Genomic DNA, 17,547 nt, shown 5'->3' with positions numbered 1-17,547 from the left:
TGCATAATGTTTGATGCTTGTATCTAAAAGTTTATATGCAAGTTTTAATAACCCACAGCTGCATTATTAAGCATTTCCTTTAAGGATCTTTACAAGAGAATGATATTCAACCTGGGTTCACATACTTTAAAATTATATTTTCAATTTTCCCCATAAATTAGTTAAATAATCTTTTCTTTAATTAGTTTTTCCTCAAATTAGTCTTAATTAACAAGTACTAATTAATGAGTCTAACATATCATATTAATTTTTAACTCCCATAATTTGCTTTTGTGCTTATGTAAAAAGTGTCTTCTCAGAAGATTTTTTTTCTGAGCTGCCTAATTTCTGATTCAATATTTTTTTCTTAAACTATAGCACCCTAGTAATTTGTTCAGTGAAATCATTTTTAGACCTATTATTATCCTTGTTACTACCATGTAAATAAAGCATAGTGCGTATTGTGGATCTGGGTCTCTGCTTAGGCACTGAAATAAATTTATGGTAACTGACTGAAATCTGTCTTTACAATAGTGTTTTCCTTTAGGATGGTAGTGTCTTAAGTGTCAGATGCTCAAAAGTGTTGTTATAGCAACATTAAAATATTTGAAAGTATGTGAAGTTTCAAAAATTAAAATCATTGCCATGAGTCAATTCTAGTGTGTAGCAGCAAGCTTATAGAATAGAACTGTCTGATACATAGGTTTCCAAGCCTGTATTCTCTGAAAAAGCAGCCTGCCACAACTTCATCCCACAGTGGCTAGTAGGTTCAAGCTTTGGGGTAGCAGTCAACTGTATTTTTAACAGCAGAGCTTCTAGAAAACAACTTTTTTTGTTTCCCTTTCTCTTTTTTATCAGCACTAACTGTGTGTGTGTGTGAGAGAGAGAGAGAGAGAAAGGGAGAGAGAGAGAGATAGAGAGAGGAAGCGCGCAAGCACTCAATCCTAATTCTTAAGCAGTTTTTTATTTGCTGGTATGAATTTCAGCTTCCCATTCAGTTTTTGTTTTGTTCTTCATGTTGGCCTGTCCATAATTTCTAACGTTTAGTCTTTTTTAATCTTGAGGTCAGTTAAGTGTGTTAGATCACGGATTGCTAACTAATATAATGAATGCATATATTTTTGCCACATTTATCAGAGTTAATGAAATTTTTAAAATACTTAACAATTTTACAAACCTCCAATGGGAGACAGTAGAACATGAGTGTTTTGAGTTATGAGTTCTTTCATTAAAACATTCTTTATTAAGAAAATAAAACATTCTTTGTGTGCTCATACATTTCTTGTGATCATTCTAGGATCATGAACTCATGGGGTTGGCGCTGACCTTCAAGGCTACCATGCAATGACCCCTGCGATGCTTACCGTCCGTCCTTGGTGCCACGTCTCTTACGTAGTCATTCAGTGCACACTTTCAGCTGTATGCCGGACAGTGAAACCGGCATCCGTTTGCATCATTGCATTTCTTTTTCTTCCTCTGCAGGACTTTCTAGCGTTTTTCTAGCGTTGAAAAATTCTTTAGAAAAATATAGCCTACCTAGTCTTGATAGTGATAATAATAAAGAAAAAGAGGAAATTATGTTTGACAAAAGAAAATGGGTTGATAATAGAAGTGATTTTTAACAGTTTTATTGGCTTATAATTCATTAACCATACAATTTAATTGTTCAGTCATATTAAGACTTGTGCAGTCATTGCTACAATCTACTTCAGAAAAATTTCTTCTCATACTCCTTGTTGTTAGCTCGCCATTTGCTCCCAGCCTCCCCTGCCAGGCCCCTGGGTAATTATTAATCCAATTATTGGCTCTATAGCTTCCCTATTCTGGATGTCATATATAGAAAATCACACAAAACATAAATAGGATTTGGGGCGGGGTGGGACAGCAACAATGACAAACTGAGGGTAAAAACCCTGAAAATATTAAAAACTGAAACAACTTCAAAATGGGTTGAAAGGGAAGTCAAATGTAAGTTACTACATTTTAACCTACCTACATCTGCTGTAATCGACTTTCCAATAATCTCTGTGTGATAACAAGGCTCCTCACATCCCTGAACTATGTTCAGAGGGAATTCCATTCACCAGAGGCTTAAGCCATGTGGGGATCCTGCAAACCAAATATTCACAATTTAAGCTTAGATACCATTCCATCCATTGCATTTGGATTTTATTCTTTACAATCCTTGGACCATACAGACTGGTGTGCATCTTCCTTGTGGACTTAGTTCACATCTCACTTAGATGCACTTTGTTTAAAGACAAATCTTTAAGATTTCAGACAATAACCTTTTACTTGTCAACTACCATCTGTTTTCTTTAATACATTATGCTATGACACTCATATTTTCAGTGATGTCTTAATTAGGATGAGTTTCAAGTCAGGACATGTTATAAGAGCTAGATTTAAAAAAATAAATAAATAAATAAGAGCTAGATTCTTAGATTGGGATTAGAATTAATCATGGGCCCAAAAGCCATTCGTATCTTTGGTATATGGTGTATGTACTATATGCCATATATATATATATATATATATATATATATATATATATATATATATATATATATATATTTCACTCTAGAGACATAGCTATCATTTTGTGATAGAAAACATTACAAATCATCCCACTGGCCATAAGGTAATTCTATTGATAGTATAATTAATTTAGCCAATAGTATATAATTTAAAACATTGTCGAGAAAAGTAAATTATACATGTATAGGATGGCTTTTGAGACTGTGATACATGAATTGTTGACTTGTATAAATTAAAGGATTAAATAACTGAACCCTATTTACACAGACAATGGGGATTGGTAATGGGACAAAATTTTCATTAACAAATAGTGATATATTTTTTAAGGCAGTCAAAAAAATAAAAAGAAGTTGCTGTGGAGAAGTCAACCTGAGATTTTTATCTGCAGTGCTCGTATTGAAGGGGAATTGTATTGCTAAGTGTTACGAGACTGTTGAGTCAGGACTTAAAATAAGAGGATAGAAAGAGACCTGTAAGCCAGATAAGTGGAACTGAGGAACCCAGAAAAGAAATTGCGTGCTGACATTGTGGGAGTTGCTACAGGTGTCCTAGGACATTTTGTGTATGAACTATTGATTAGAAAACTAATTGGCTCTTTATAAAATTTAACCTAAGTACAATAAAATATTTAAGCAACAAAAAAATATTTATGACCCTGGAAACCAAGTGGGACACTTTTATTCTGACCTATTGGGATATTATGAATCAGAATCAACATAATGGCTGTGGATTTTGGCAGGACCAAATTAATTACTTATTCCAGAAGAGACCTTAGATGGATGGACACTTTAAACAGCCTGGTTACTATTAACTTACGTAGAAAGAATTTCAGTTTTGTTGTCTTTGATATTCATATTCTTACAGAAGTCAGATCATCCTGACAAGCTGCAAAACTGGCTAAGTGCAAGGCTTTGTTTGGTGGACAAGACTGAGAATCACTTTCGGCTCTGTTTCTTAAAGTGACTTGAGGATACACAGTACCAAGAACTGGTCTGCTATTGGACACATACAACAGAATAGTTACATTAAAACTACAAATATAAGATATGTAAGGTCCATTTATGGAGACTTTTAATCCAGTAGGAAGCATTCATAGAATTAAAATTCTTAAATGTTTTTAATATTTCTTCAGTGTAAGAAGAACTAAATCATTGCAATACAAGGAAGATCTATTTTCTCAATTGTTTTTATTAGGGAAAATAATTTTAGTAAATAATAGAGCATATTTAGACATTCTGAGTGAAATCGATTCACTGCTAATGAAGTTACTATTATCATTATTATTACTAATGCCAGTTAAGGTTATTATTAGGTTTATTCCAGATTTCTCTCTTATTGGAACTTGGGTCCCTTGTATTTTTGTTTTAATGCCACGTATATATTGAATTCCAGATATCCTGAATCAACACTGAAAAAAATGCCTATTGATAAAAGTGCCCTCTATTGTTCTCTGGAAAAGATGATAAGTGTGCTTTTGATTGGTTCTGGGTTGATTCTGACTCACGGCTGCCCTGTAAGGCCCAGTGGAACCACTCCATGGTGTGGCCATTGCTTTCAGTCTTTGTGGAGGGGCTGCTGCGTCTTGGTGCAAGACCAACTGGTAAATCTTCCAGCCGTTCAAACAGCATCCAGATACTTGGTTCCTGCACCACCAGGATGGCCAGTCAGGAAATTTTCTCATAAAAACAAGAATACACATTTAAAATAAAAATGAACATGCTTTAAAAACCCAAGTTCAACACAAAAAACTGTAAAGCACACAAAATTATAAGAGACAAAGGACTAGTAAAAAGAAAAACATGAAGAAAAAGAACTCTCTTGTGTTAAGGCCAGAATAATGCAAAGACTTGATCATTTTAAGAATGTGATATTGAATATGTTTAAGGAAAGCAAAAGGCACACAGAAATCAAAACTAGCGTAGATCAGGAAATAAATGGCCAAAATGCATGGTTCAAGGTGGAAACTGAAAACACGAAACAAAACAAATGACTGGAACTGAAGAAAAAAATAACTGAGTTGAAAACGGAAGAGGAACACTTCTAAGGAGAGTCAGATTAGTGGAAGATAGGATAAATGAGTGGTTCTCAACCTTCCTAATGCTGCGACCCTTTGATACCCTTCTTCATGTGCGGTGACCCCCCAACCATAAAACTATTTTCATTGCTACTTCATAACTGTACTTTTGCTACTGTTATGAATTAGGCGACCCCTGTAAAAAGGCTTGTTCAACCCCAAAAGGGGTCATGACCCACAGGTTGAGAACTGCTGGGATAAATTAACAAGAAGGCAAAATAACTGTACTTACAAGTCTCAAGAGCAACAAGAGAAAAGAACAGAGAAAAGGAAGACATCGAAAAGGAACTGTGGGATTTAATTAAGAATCTAATGTTTTAGGCCGAGTTTGCTCATAAACAGAACCAGTGACACTCATATATTTAAACAAGAATTTTATATCAAGAAAGCAACATAGCCCAGTTCATGGGCCATATGCTACCTGGAGACACCCAGATTCACACAGCTACCATTGAATGAAGCAGGGAAGTGAAAAATGGAGCTTCGCAGGCCAGTAGGTGCAGAGTCCCATGTATCCAAGATCCAGGAGACAAGGCTGGGTGCTGACCACTCTCAGCCTTGGCAAGCTGGATGGGCCACAGATATGAGGCACAAGACCCAGTCAAACAGGATGGTAAAGAAAAATAACGAGAGAATCTAGTTCTCCGTGTGTCTCATAAATAAAAAACCTACATCCCAAGGAGGCAACACGAGACTATGACCTAATTGAGAGGTTGGACTCCACCCTTACCTCCACCCAGGTACCAGCCAGTTGACATAAAATTTAACTATCACACAAACATTAGAATGGTATCTTTCTACCATGACTCGGCACCATGATAAAAAACAAATGGCATATAGACCAATTTTCAAGAGATAAGCCTTAGAATATCCCAATTCAGAACTAGAATTTGCCTGCAAATGCAGAAAATTACCCGAACACCAATTAAGAGATACAGAAAAAGATATTCTGTGCCATATCCTAATTTAAAATTTTGCAAACCAAATACATGGAGAGAATTCCAAAAGTGATGAGAAAAAATGCAATATAACATTTTTTTTGCAATATAACATTCTAATAACATAACAAGAAACTTGTGGAAATCAGTGGGGATTTCTCACCAAGAACTCGAGAGACCAGAAGATAATGGAGCAGCATACATAAAGTACTAAATGAAAACCACTCAATCGTCGGTTTGTCTTTTTGTTTTTAATCATTTTATTGGGGGCTCATTAATTCTTATCACAATTCATCCATCCATCCATCCATCCATCCATTGTGTCAAGAACATGTGTATATTTGTTGCCATCATCATTCTCAAAACATTTGCCTTCTACTTGAGCCCTTAATATCTGCTGCTCATTTTCCCCCTCCCTCCCCACTCCCCCTACCTCATGAACCCTTCATCATTCATATATTATTATTATTTTATCATATATTACACTGTTTGACATCTCCCCCTGCCCTCTTCTCTGCTGTCCCTCCCCCAGGAAGGAGGCTATATGTAGATTCTTGTAATTGGTTCCCCCTTTCTACCCCACGTACTCTCCACCCTGCAGGCATTGCCACTCTCATCACTGGTTCTGGAGGAGTCATCTGCCCTGGATTCCCTGTGTTTCCAGTTGCTATCTGTACCAATGTACATCCTCTGGTCTAGCCAGATTTGCAAGGTAGAATTGCAATCGTGATAGTAGGGGGCGGGGGGAGGAAGTATTTAAGAACTAGAGGAAAGTTATATGTTTCATTGTTGCTACCCTGCACCCTGCCTGGTTCATCTCCTCCCACAACCCCTCAGCAAGGGGTGTCCGGTTGGCTACCATTGGGCTTTGAGTCTCCACTCTGCACTCACCCACATTTTCAATGATAAGATTTTTTGTTCCTTGATGCTTGATACCTAATCCCTTCGATAGCTAGTGGTCACACAGGCTGATGTGTTTCTTCCATGTGGGCTTTGTTGCTTCTGAGCTATATGGCCACTTGTTTATCTTTGAGCCTTTAAGACCCCAGATACTATATCTTTTGATAGCTCGGCACCATCAGCTTTCTTTATCACATTTGCTTATGCACACGTTTGGCTTCATTGATCGTATCAGGAAGGTGGGCACCCACTGATATGGATTTTAGCTCTTTGATATCTGATAACTGGTCCCTTCTGCACCTTGTGGTCAGACAGACTTGTTTGCTTCTTCCATGTGGGCTTTGATGCTTCTCAGCTAGATGGCCACTTGTTTATCTTCAAGTTTTTAAGACCCCAGACGCTATAGCTTTTGATAGCCGGGCACCAACAGCTTTCTTCAGCACATTTGCTTATGCACATGTTTGTCTTCAGTGGTTGTGTCAGGAAGGTAGGCACCCACTGATACGGTCTTTAGCTCTTTGTTGTCTGACAACTGGTCTCTTCTACACCTCGTGGTCAGCCAAGCTGGTGTGCTTCTTCCATGTGGGCTTTGATGCTTCTTAGCTAGATGGCCACTGTTTATCTTCAAGCCTTTAAGACCTCAGACACTATATCTTTTGGTAGCCAGGCACTGTCAGCTTTCTTCACCACATTTACTTATGGACACATTTTTCTTCAGCAATCGCACGGGGAAGGTGTGCATTCTGGAATGCCAATTTATTAGATCAAAGTGTTCTTGCATTGAGTACGTGCTTGAGTGGAGGCCCAGTGTGTCAGTTTGTCTCACTGTGGTGGCTTGTATGCTCCTGTGATGCTGCAAGTATTGTCACTGGTATTTCAAGTGAAGCAGGGTCACTCAAAGTGAACAGGTTTTTGTGTGGGTTTTTTTCTGATATTTATTATGTTATTGTGGGCTCGTACAACTGTTATCACAATCCATACATCCACCCATGTGTCAGGCACAGTTGTACATGTGTTGCCATCATCACTCTCAAAACATTTGCTTTCTGCTTGAGCCCTTGGAATCAGCTCCTCATTTTTAGCACAGCTTTCAGACTAAGAACAGACTACAAAGAAGGACCAAGCTGTCCACTTCAGAGGAATTAGCCACTAACAACTTTATGGATAGAATCAGTATATTGTCAGATACTGAAAAATCCATGAATGACAGCATAAGAATGTCAGAGATTGTGCTAAAAGACAAGCCCCTCTGTTCAGAAGGCACTAAAAACAGGACTTGAGGAAGTGCTTCCTTCTCAAGCAGAATCAACCGTAATGAGGTGGACGAGTGAAGCCTCTGGGACCTGCGTTACTGATGGGGCACAACTCAAACTGAGAAGAAACAGCTGTAAATTATAAAGCAGCATCCTTGGTATCACGTGCAAGTAAACTGTTGCCGAGGGCTGGCCAGTAACGGTTGCCGCAATAAATTGAGAGGGAGCTGCCCAAAATTCAGGCCACTTTCAGAATGGATGTGGAACAAAAGATGCTGTGAGTGGCAGTCACATGGATCTTGGCTGAAAGTGAGGAATAACAGAAAAGTGTTTACTTGTGTTTTATTGACTTTAAAGGTGTTGAAAAGAATGTGAATTGCAGAACACTTCATTGGCATTGTGCTCATGCAGCACCTACACATGGATCAGGAGGCAATTGTGTCAACAGAACAGGAGAATGGTGCCTGGTATAAAATCAAGAAAGGTGTGCATCCGTTCTTTCATCATACTTATTCGATCTGTATGCGAAGCAAATAATCTAAGAAGGTGAAATATATGAAGAAGAAATTGGCATCCGGATTTGGAGAAGGCTTATTAACCTGCAATAGACAGATGGCCCAACCTTTTTGAAGCAAGTAGTTATTCGAAGCACTTACTGATGAAGACCAAGCAGAGTGCAGCCTTCAATGTGGACTACTTAATGAATGGAAACGATCGAATTTCGACTTACTTGGATCCAGAACCAGTGTCCATTGAAGCAGTAGTCAGGAGATCAAACAGTGCATTGCAGTAAGTAAATCTGCCACACAGACATCTTTCCAGTGTGTTGAAAAGTAACCGAGTTGCACCTCGTCCAAGCCATATTTCAGTTGAGGTATTCTCAGTTGCCTCATATGCATATGAAAGTTGGACATTTAATAAAGATACCTGAAGACGAATTGATGAATTTGAGTTGTGGTGCTGGAGAACATGTTGAAAGTACCAGGACTGCTGAAAGAACAAACAAATCTGTCTTGGAAGAAGTACAGCCAGAATGTTCCTAAGAAGCTAGGATGGCGAGACAACTTCTCACATACTGTGGACATGTTATCGAGAGAGACTAGCCCCTTGGAAAGGACAGCATGCTTGGTGGAGTGGAGGAGCATGGACATAGAGAAAGGCTCAACGAGATGGCGTGGCACAATGGCTACCACTAAGGGCTCGAACAACACAAACTGAGGATGGCACTAGACGGGTAGTGTGTTGAGCTGTGCACAGGACCGCTGTGCCTTGAAACCGACTGGATGACACTGAACAACAAATGGAGACAGTTGCCCAAAAAAGAAAAAGATTTTCCCAGCAAAGCTGTCGTTCAAAAACTACAAAGAAATCAAGACATTCTCAAACAAACAAGCTCTGGAAATTTTCCTCCACCAGAACAGCTCCGTAAATGGTATTCACGGAAGTACTCCAAAGAGAAAAATTAGAGCATTAAATACATATTATTGTCTATACATGAGGAGAAAGTGAAAGAGCTCCCCAAAACACAACACGGGCACTTATAAAGGCCAAGTATATATTTTCAGAGGATAAACTCAATAATTAAATCCCATATACCATAGGTTAGCCAGAGGCTTTCTGAGGCACTTAATCCTTATGAGAGCAAAATCGTGTCTTTCTTATGATGTAGACAGATCTCATGTTGAGTAGTACATGTACCCAACAGAACCGATGGTGACTCATAGTGACCCTATATGTACTACCGAGTAGAGCACTCCTCTGGTTTCCAGGGCTATCAATCTTTATGGGAGCAGAAAATCTCAACTTTTTCCCATGTAGCAGATAGTAGGGGGGAGTGGGGTTAGGTGCTGACCCAACAAGTAAACCATTACACCCCCAGGTCTCTTCTGAGTAACTAGGTACAAATGTTTGTGAAAGCATAAATATTCATTGAATCTACAGATATGGGTACTCCAAAAATATAACAAAACACCTTTCAACTTTGGTTTTCTGGTTTTAAAATCTCAGGACCATGGGGTAACTCAATCAACTAAAATGTCATCGATCGCAGAAATCATGATCTGCATCCTAGCGAAGTGAATAGTGTCTGGTGTCTTTAAGAGTGTGTGAACAGCCGTCTAAGATACAACGAGGGGTCTCTACTTGCCAGTAGCAAAACAGTAAGAAAGTAAAGTGCACAGAAGAATCAACCCTGTATAAGCGACAACTTCATTTACCCTGAAATCAGAAAAGCTAGATAGTTTCCAGCTACCACCACACACCATTCTGACTAAGAGTAGTTGGTCCTGGATAAAAGGGGAGGAAAATATGGAGCAGAACTCAAACCATTATTTGAAATCAATAAATTCAAGCCAGGCGGAGCAGTAGAGAACAGAGAATTTCTGAGTGTATCACCCTGTGACACCAAACCAACCCCTGACATCACCTTCTAGCAAGATAGAGTAGCACACAAAATAAAGGACATTACACCTAAGATTGGTGCCCTACTTAAAAACTATCCATGTGATAACAAAAGGTCAGCAGTTACTCAGAAGCAAAGAAGAGAATGCAGAGGGGCGGGGACAGTGGGGGGTGGGGGGAGACCAACCTAACAAAAAGAGAATGTTGACAAATTGTGAACAAATATCCTTGAACAATTTGTATGGAAATTGTCAAATGGGAACTCAATTTACCAAGTAAACTTTCACCAAAAACTCAATCTGATGTTATTCTAAAAGTAAAATACAGTAACCCCTCAATATTAACAAACAATTAGTTCTAAGACACTTACCACCACCCTACCTCACTATCTAAAATCCAAAGATGTTCATGGTCCTTATATTAAAAAGACATGTTTGCTTATAATCTATATACATTTTCCCCTATACTGTAAATCGTCTCTAGATTACTTATAATAACTAATACAAGTAAGCCTGATGTAAATAGCTCTTTATGCCCCCCCAGACTTTATTTGCTTTGACCACTTAATTTCTTCTGTGCCTTCTCTCCATCCCCTGCCCCTACCCAATTGAAATAACAGTGCACACAACACAAGCAGTGGACAAAGGCGCACAAAACACAAGTAGCAAGGAACCCATGTAACCTGCCTTTTAAACAAGTATTTTTAAGTAGAGTAATTCATTGGAAAATGTTAATCTTTGTTCATTTCACTTTAAAAATTAAAAAGTGGAAGTCACAATTGCACCAAACTCTGAACTAACTAAAACTACCTAAATTAATGAGAAAGTTAAGTGCGGTAGTCCTCGGGAAGTGTGGTGGCCCATCCACACTGCATAGAGTGATTTCCATTTCTAAATCTGTGATAGGCACAAGAATTCAAAAGAGAAAAGCCTGATTGCCCAATTACTGTAAAATAATAATACTGAATTAACAGGAATACCCACAGAACAAATCATCATATATTTATTTATTAAATATATTCAGACTGGAGCTGGCTGGGAAGTTATAATTTAGTTGAAGGGGAGTAGACAGGCATGCCAAGACTTAAATATAACAAAATAAGGGGCCATACATAAGGGCCTAATTAATTAGCTAAATAAATTGCAGTAATGGTGTAGGAAATTAGAAGGGGAAAAGGGGCTCCCCGATAGTTGATTGATCAAGGACAAAGCAACATTTAAGCTTACTTTTGATTAAACAACAGAAGAGAGGAAATAGGAAAAGGTAGCTGGAATCAGATAGTGGGAGATCCAACAGTCTTGCCAAAACAGTGAAAATTTATTTAGTAGTACTGCTGAGCTACAGAGGCAGATATGCAGCAAAGCCTGTGGATTTGAGAGATGGGACAGCTTCCCATTGGTAAAGGCATTTGTGAAATCAATGGCTGTTGATTAGGTAGTAAGAAACACTCAGCTTCACTGCCAGTGAATTTATCCCCACTCATAGGTACTTGGAACCTTTGTAGAGGTAGAAAGCATCTGAATGGTGGCTTTGAACTGCTGATCTTGCAGTTAGCAGCCAAAGAATAACCCACTACAACACCTGGGCTTCTTTAAGAAGCATTAGAATTGGGAAAAGATCAACTGTAGTCTCAAATTTTACATTGATTTCATTCTACACAAAATCCTTAAATCTTTCGCAACTTGGGCATGTATGACATAGTTAATAGTGGGAAAGACCAATCAGAGCTCAAGTACAATTTGAAGGCTTAAGAGTTACTGAGGTCACCATATACTTAGCTCTATTAAACTTCTCTTGATATGTGTATATGTGTATGAATATATTTATTGCAGAATATTTGTTGAATATATTTATTGCAGAGTATTTCTGGATCTGTTTATAAGATTTTTTTAAAGGAAAATGTTAACAGCCCAAATTTGGCTATTTTTAGAAAGTTATGTCAGTGTGTGATGAATCAAGACTTTCTTTTTTAAAACATTGTCTTTGTAATTAAACAGAGCAAACGATGCTAGAAATGTTCTCCTTCCCTAACCACCAGGTCTAGGACCAAAAAATAAATAAATAAATTTAAATTCTGCTGCGTTAAGTGATGTTTCTGGATCTATGAGGGCTTCGGTTACATGTTTTATTCTAAAATATATGCTAGTTTCCCTTTTTAAATTATATAAGAATAGTAAAACTTGCACAATTCACCATCTGTAAGTGTTAGTTTAGGTCAGCTACACTAATTTGTTGTCAGAGTTCTGGTTATTACTCTGTTCAAGGCTCTTTCATAACCCAGTGAGTTTAAGAAGAGCTTTTAGATTAGGATTATAGTTACACAAAGACGCTCAGGAAGTACTTGGACCACGTTGTCACCAACGCTAATAAAATAATGACAGTGCAGTAGTTCTGAGAGCCTCCTTGGAGCTCTGTGGACATTGGTTAATCACGGGCTAATAAACCTGAAACCAGAAGTCAAACCCACCAGATGTTTCATGGGAGAAAAAGTGACAATATGCTTCCATAAAGAATTGCAGCCTAGGAAATCGTTTGTGGGTTGGTCCTCCTCTGTCCGCTAGCATTGCTGTAAGTCTGAATCGATACAGGCGTCAATACGTTCCGTTTGATTTTGATGGGTTGGTCTTGGGCATTAGAATAATCTGAGGTGCTTTTAAAAATAGAGAACTCATAGTCTCTGTTACGTCCTTCTGACTCAGAATCTCTTAGAGCGGCATGAGGGAATCCATGTATAAAATTGTAATGTGTTCCTTAGGTGTATTGCAGTTGAAATCCACTGCAGTTACTATATGCAGCATTCATTACCCACTGTAATCTCGGATATTCGATGGTAGTTGAAGTTCAAGAGGCCTTCAAAATGTTCATGAGAAAACTCCATTATATGTAAATTTTGTTTTCTATAAATTTCCTGAAGCTCCTTCATATACTTCTGTGTGTCACAGAGCTTACTTTAAATACTGAGTAGTCAAATTGACAGGTGTTTCGATAGTTGTCAGAGACAACTTCCTTATTTTTAAAAAATAAGCATCTTGCTTTTTATTGGTAAGTGCTGACTCATAGTGATTATGTACATCAGAAGTAAAATTTTCTCAGTCCTTTGGCATTCTTAAAACTCATTGCAATATTTGAGCCTATTGTGGAATATATATATAGATATATAATCAGTCCGTCTAATTAAGGGTCTTCTTCCTCTTTTTTGGCTGACTTCCTACTTGATCAAGAAAGATAGTGTTCTCCAGCAACTGGTCCCTCCTGATACCCTGTATAAAATGAGACAAAATCGTCCATCCTCACTTCTAGGAAGCATTCATGCTGTGCTTCTTTGAAACAGCTTTCTTCTCTCTTCTGAAAGTTCATCGCATATTCAATATTCTCTGCCAACAGCATAATTAAAAGGCATCAAGTTTTCTTCAGTCCTCCCAGTTCATTGCCCAGCTTTTACTTTCATCTATGGTGATTGAAAATACCATGGCTGCAGTCAGGCACACCTTAGTTCTCAAGGTGACATTTTTATTCTTCAACACCTGAAAGAGATTTTGTTGTAGTATATTTGCCCAATGTTGTACATCCTTTGATTTCTTTCTTGCTCCTTCTGTGGGCATTGATTGGGGTCCAAGATGAATGAAATCCTTGAAAACTTCAGTATTTTCTTGTTTATTGTGATTTTGTTTATTGGTCCACTTGAGAAGATTTTTGTTTTCTTATGTTGCAGTCTAATCTACACCACTGAAGGCCTTTGGTCTTCAGTAAATACTTCATGTCCTGTTCACTTTTAACAAGCAAGGTTGTGTCATCTGCATATTACAGCTTGTTAATAAATCTGATCCTATAGTTGTGTTTTTTCTTCTTATATTCCAGTTTCTTAAATTATTTGCCAGCATGCACATTGAATGAGTAAGGTAAAAAGTATACAACCCTGACACGCGTTTTTCCTGATTTTTAAACCATGAAGTATCCTCTTGTTCTGTTCAAATGACTGTCTCATTATCTATTTGCAGGTTCCGTATGAGCACAGTTCTGTGTTCTGGAATTCCTATTCTGCTCAATGCTATCCATAATTTGCTATGTTGCACATAGTCCCATGGCTTAAATAGTTAATTAAACTCTAAAACCTCTTGCTAGGTGAAACGCATTCTGGTATTCTCTACATTCAGCCATGATTCGGCTAATATCAGTAACAAAACCCCTCATTCTGTGTGCTGCTTTGAATCCCTCTTCAATTTCTGGTAGTTCCTTGTCAATGTACTGCTGCAACCATTTTTTAATTATGTACAATGAAATTTTACTAGGGTGTGATATTAGTGATGTTGTTTGATCAGTTTAGAATTTTGTTAGACTACCTTCTTTGAAATTGTCAAATATATAGATATCTCTTGATAGGTTGGCCAAGTGATTTTCTTCTAAATTTATTCCTATAGACTAGTGAGCATTTTCATTGTTGCGTCTCCTTGTTGAACATCTTGATTGGTAGCCTTTCAATGCCTGAATTTTCCGTGTTTTACCAGTGCTTTCAGTGATGCTTGGGAATTCTTCCTTTAATACCATTACTTCTTTTTTTCCCTTGATATAATAATCACATATCATACACTTTCGTACTTAAATCACTTGTTACAAGAGTTGTGATTTAATCAACAGTTATTGCTTCGTGCAGATTGATTTCTTAATTGATTGAGCTGTGTTTGCATGGAGCACGGGGGTTGGTGAGTGGTAGGGAGAAATTTTTTGTATCATGCTGTACTGACATACTGTTGCTTTCAGATTAAAACCTGTCATATTAATGCAAGAGGAGCATTGAGATACTAAATATATGCTGGTTCTGGATCCCCTTTCATTAGACACCCACTAAGCCAGAGGTCCCACCAGGTCCAGTGACCATAATTTCCACTGTCTTAGGGTGGCCATCCTTTGCTTCCTCTCCCCTTAAGAGTATTTCAGCTCTAAGTCCCAGGTACAGGTAGTTTTTTAGGAAGGGCCCACTTCATTCAGTTTGGCTTCCAGGTCATGCTTACATATGAAAAACTGATGGTCTTTTCCACAGTTGACCCTTGGCCTTATTCTGACAGGTCGTGTTGAGCTTATCTAGTGAGAATTCCCACAGATGTGATATATGTGACTTATGGGTGCTTTAGCTGGTGAGATCTTTGTATACGTGGGAAGAAAGGCATTTGCAGTGAATATGATGTTGACCTTGTTTTTAGCTCCAAGGCCAGAGTTTTCAGCTGCTGACCCGTCTGTTGACAGCTTTCACATTCCCATCACTAATCCCTTTCCTATTTTTCAAGCAGCAGTAGTTGGTAAAAATCTTCCATTTCTCATCTTTGGCATTAGTAACTAGTGTGTCAATTTGGGTATGCATTACATTCCTTATAAATCCTATGGATATTATTTTATCGCTGCCAGGATTGTTGTTCAGGCTAGATCTTGAAATGTTCTATTTGAATCTGACAAACATATGGTCTGCTGTGCCAGAAGTGACATACCAATGCAGAATGACATCACACTCATTGTCAAAAAGTATCTTGCCAACCTATTGACGTTAAGCCAATAGTTGCAATGGGATTGTTCGTTAGCCAGAAAAATCGCTGTTTTTCCCTTATGCATAGCAGTTAAATATTATCTAAGGAAAGAACTGGAGCCCTGGTACACACTGTGGTTACACGTTGGGCTGCTAACACAAAGTCAGCTTTGGAAACCACCAGCCACTCTGCAAGTGAAAGACCAGGCTTTCTACTCCCATAAGGAGTTAAGGTCTCTTCTGTTCTACCCTGCCCTATAGGGTCGCTATGAATCAGATTCTACTCCTCAGTGAGTGTGAAGGAAAGAACTATGTCTCACTGTATTTGAAAATTATCTGACATTTTGAATAGAGAACTGCTGTTGGGAAACAGATCTACACTAATGACTAAAAGTAATAGTGATATGGTTACTCAAAAAAATCATTGATGCTTGATGTGAGAATCTATACTCCAAACAACATAGTAACCATGTGGTATGATAGCATCCACAGCCTGTTTCCCTAACTGCATTTTCTGACGTTGATTAAAGAAATGGTTTTAGAAAATCACAACCAACTTCTTTATGCAAAGAACTTTTTTTCCCCTGGAAAATCCCCATTTCTCAATTAGAAGCAATTTGTATAAAAGACTTTCTCTGCTGAGCTTTACTGATTTGTGTAAAGTACTCATTGGGTAGTTTAGGTGCTGACGAGAATAAAATTTTGATTTTCTCATAAAGGACAAAAGATGAATCCTATTAATTTTGCTCTTATAAGTAACTAAAATGTAATTTTTAAAAGCTATATTTGCTTTTTTTTTTCACTAGTCTTGCCTAAACTACCTCACAATTGCCTTTATTCATATTCAGGCACAAATTTCTGTGTCCTAATACCATCTTGACAGGAAGTATCAGATTTAATTTATACATTTATCAAAAATGTATAAAAATACATTTTATAATAATCTATTTTGAGCAGGAAAAGTTATCTACAATAGGGTCATATTTTTATGGGATATCAGTATCGATGCATTTTAAATAACTGAAACTTACATAAGGACTTCAAAACAAAACAATCAGACCAAAAACTCATTGCCATCAAACTGATTATGACTCCTTGTGATCCTATAGAATAGAGTAAAACTGTGCCTATGGTTTTCTGAGACTGTAAATCTTTACGGAAGTAGGAAACTTCTTCTTTCTCTCTATAAAGCAACTGGGTAACTAAAACTTGCATTATAAATAATATTAAACTTTTATGATATTGGTCAAAATAAATGCTTCACAGGTTTTTCTAAAGGGAAAATCATTATTACTGTTGTTTATATTTTAAACTGTGCCATATAACTTTCATTTTCTCCTAGCACTAAGTAATAATAATTTCAAGATCTGCTTTTATATATAAAATAAATGAAACTAGCCATGTAACCTAAGATTTATGAAAATTTTTTGTCTCTTTTAGATGCTCATTGAAGATGTCAGTTTCATTGTGTGGGAAGTAGATATTGAAGGTTAAATGGTTGACAAACAAGATCTTTAAAAAGTTAAACACTCAAGGTAAGCAATAGCTCTAACTCATAAATTAGTTCATTTAAATGCTAAGGACTTCCAGATTGCAATTTGACTTGCTAAATTCGCTTATTTTTGTCACTGGTCCTGCCTAAGCTACCTCACAACTGCCTTCATTCATATTCAGGCACAAATTCTGTGTCCTAATACCATCTTGGCAGGAAGTATCAGATTTAATTTATCACTGGCATTTCATTTAAAACAGAATGAAAGAAAAGATACATTCATATAGAGAAATCCCAACCAGCTAAGAATAAAGGAAAAATGCCTTCCTTTAAACCTGAGAGCACAATTTAGTCGTAGTCAGTAAATTTTAGCTTAAAAATAATTCATTCAAACTATTATTGGTTACTGCACTGTTCGTTTTAAAATGTATACCAAATTAATCTCTTAAGCATGTTAT

The 17,547-nt window shown here is 37.4% G+C and overlaps 1 protein-coding gene across 7 annotated transcripts in view; it reads left to right on the top strand.

Annotated features, from left to right (window-relative positions):
* MBD5 (methyl-CpG binding domain protein 5) overlaps positions 1-17,547 on the top strand; it is a 457,957-nt gene that overhangs the window by 144,580 nt on the left and 295,830 nt on the right. For all 7 annotated transcript variants that reach the window (XM_075529832.1, XM_075529830.1, XM_075529834.1 and 4 more), the window contains one exon: positions 17,038-17,132. The gene's annotated coding sequence lies outside the window, so the exon portion shown is untranslated. The remainder of the gene's footprint in view (positions 1-17,037; positions 17,133-17,547) is intronic.

The sequence above is a fragment of the Tenrec ecaudatus genome, chromosome 13 (assembly GCF_050624435.1).
Source record: "Tenrec ecaudatus isolate mTenEca1 chromosome 13, mTenEca1.hap1, whole genome shotgun sequence".
NCBI lineage: Eukaryota > Metazoa > Chordata > Mammalia > Afrosoricida > Tenrecidae > Tenrec > Tenrec ecaudatus.
This window is presented reverse-complemented; position numbering and strand designations above follow the sequence as displayed.